This window comes from Gracilinanus agilis, chromosome 6, assembly GCF_016433145.1.
Source record: "Gracilinanus agilis isolate LMUSP501 chromosome 6, AgileGrace, whole genome shotgun sequence".
NCBI lineage: Eukaryota > Metazoa > Chordata > Mammalia > Didelphimorphia > Didelphidae > Gracilinanus > Gracilinanus agilis.
This window is the reverse complement of record NC_058135.1, coordinates 189,344,260-189,347,111: the sequence shown is the minus strand read 5'-3', so window position 1 is coordinate 189,347,111 and position 2,852 is coordinate 189,344,260.

Here is a 2,852-nt window from a genome sequence, read left to right as displayed (position 1 = left end):
ACAAGAGGTAATGAGGGCTTATACAACATTGACAGCAGTGTCAGAGGAGAGAAGGGGGTATGTAAGTACCAGTTAAAGCCTAAACTTTGACATCAGAAACCAGAACTCAATCATCATACTAATATCTAAAAAAATCCATATGTTTGGAGATTGGAAAATTAGAATAATTAAATAATATAGCAATGATGAAGGGAGAAAATAGTAAAGCAATAATACTTTTTTTAAATATGAAAATTTTTATGAGTTTCAATTAGAGTTATGCTATTAAATGTATAAAACCAGTTCCCCCAAATAAGGACACACTTTCAAGTTTAATCTGTAATACTAATATTTTCCTGATAACATTCATAAGTATAATAAATCAATATGAAAATAAATCAATGCAACATTCATAGCCTTGTTGTTTTCTAAGGGGTAAATGTTTGCACAAGAGTAGCAGTAGTTAATGAGCTTGGTCCCACCACTCCTGATTCAATAAGGTAAGGAAGTACTTCAGTTGGTCTCATATCTACTTCAAGTGACAGCTAAATAGAGAATTTGAATTTATTGGAAGTCTAAGGAAAATGAGAGTATGCCCTTCAATTCCGAAATGGCTGAACAAATTGTGGTATATGCTGATGATGGAATACTATTGTGCTCAAAGGAATACTAAACTGGAGGAATTCCATGTGAACTGGAAAGACCTCCAGGAATTGATGCAGAGTGAAAGGAGCAGAGCCAGAAGAACATTGTACACAGAGACTGATACGGTGGTAAAATTGAATGTAATGGACCTCTGTACTGGCAGCAATGCAATGACCCAGGACAATTCTGAGGGATTTGTGGAAAAGAATGCTACTCACTTTCAGAGGAAGAACTGCAGGAGTAGAAACACAGAAGTAAAACAACCGCTTGAACATATGGGTTGATGCAGACATGGTTGGGGATGTAGACACTAAATGACCACACCAATGCAACTATCAATACTATGTAAATAACTCTTGACCGATCACACATGTTAAAACCAGTGGAAATGCACATTGGATATGGGGGGCAGGTTTGAAGGGGGGTGAAGGGGAAAGTTAAAGCAAGAATTATGTAACCATGGGAAATTTTTCTAAAAAAATAAAATATTTAAATCTGAAAAAAAAGAAATTCTAAGAAAACAAGAAACCTATTTTAACTTAAAAATGCGTTAAGTAAAATATGTTCAATTATGAAAATAAATACCAGGTAAAATATAGAAAACCTCCATTTACTGATGGTAGGAAAATACATTTTCCAAAATCTACATGAAAATATACACGAGCACTTGTATTTTAATTTGTATCATCTTTATCCTTCCCTTTATGGGATGCATTACCATATCACACTCAACAGTTAGGGCTGTCACTCCAAATTATCATATATTTCTTTTTAATATACTTTACAAATACTCTTTCACCCAGAAACTTTTTTCTGGGTAGCAAAAAGAAAATTATTTAAAACAATTATACTTATACTAGTGTAATGTTCATTAGACATGCTCTAGTATCAAACCAAGGATAACACTTGCTGAAATTAATCATGGGTATGATTTCCCACGTTGGATATCAAGGGGAAAAGCTAGACATTCCTTATTCAGTGAGATTCCCAAAACATTAAGGAACTTATATAAAATATGGGCTTGGTATTGTGCGTTGCTAAGGTAATGAAGGAGAAGTGGAAAGTTATCTTCAGATTAGTAATAAAGAGTGACAACGAGTTTTGGGATGAAAGGGAAGAGGTATATCACCTTTGGTTAGACAAAAAGGTTCTAAGAGTACAAGGAAAGGACAGTCTGAGTTTAGTATAGAGGCTATTAATTTGCATTTTTCAGATTCTCCTGGGTATATATATGTTGTCATGTTCCAGAAAATGACTTCAGTCTTGGTTCTAGTTTCCCTGGAACTTTCAATTGAAAAGACAGCTTTATCATGATACTCAACTTGATCTGGACTTCATTTATTCAGAATTTGTGTTCATCCAAAGGAGGGAGGACGCTTCCTATATCACCATTACTTATTTTTCAAAGAACTAAAATTCTGGATTTTCTGGACCCTACTTAGGGCTTCCTTCTCTTTTTTTATTTTTATTTTTTAAACATTTATTAATATTCATTTTTAACATGGTTACATGATTCATACTCCTCCTTTCCCCTTCGCCCCCCCCACTCCCCCATGCATGGCCAATGCACATTTCCACTAGTTTTGTCATGTGTCCTTGATCAAGACCAATTTCCAAATTGTTGGTAGTTGCATTGGTGTGGTAGTTTCGAGTCCACACCCTCAATCATGTCCACCCCGACCCATGCATTCAAGCAGTTGTTTTTCTTATATGTTAGCTCTCCTGCAGTTCTTCCTCTGAATGTAGGTAGCGTCTTTACCATAAATCCCTCAGAGTTGTCCTAGGGTCATTGCATTTCTGCTGGTACAGAAGCCCATTACATTCGATTTTACCATAGTATATCAGTCTCTGTGTACAATGTTCTTCTGGCTCTGCTCCTTTCGCTCTGCATCTATTCCTGGAGGTCTCTCCAGTTCTCTTGGAACTCCTCCAGTTTATTATTCCTTTTAGCACAATAGTATTCCACCACCCGCATATACCACAGTTTGTTCAGCCATTCCCCAATTGAAGGATATACCCTCCTTTTCTAATTTGTTGCCACCACAAAAAGCGCAGCTACAAATATTTTTGTACAAGTCTGTTTATCTATGATCTCTTTGGGGTACAAACCCAGCAATGGTATGGATGGATCAAAGGGCAGGCATTCTTTTATAACCCTTTGAGCATGATTCCAAATTGCCAGCCAGAATGGCTGGATCAGTTCACAGCTCTACCAGCAATGCATTAAT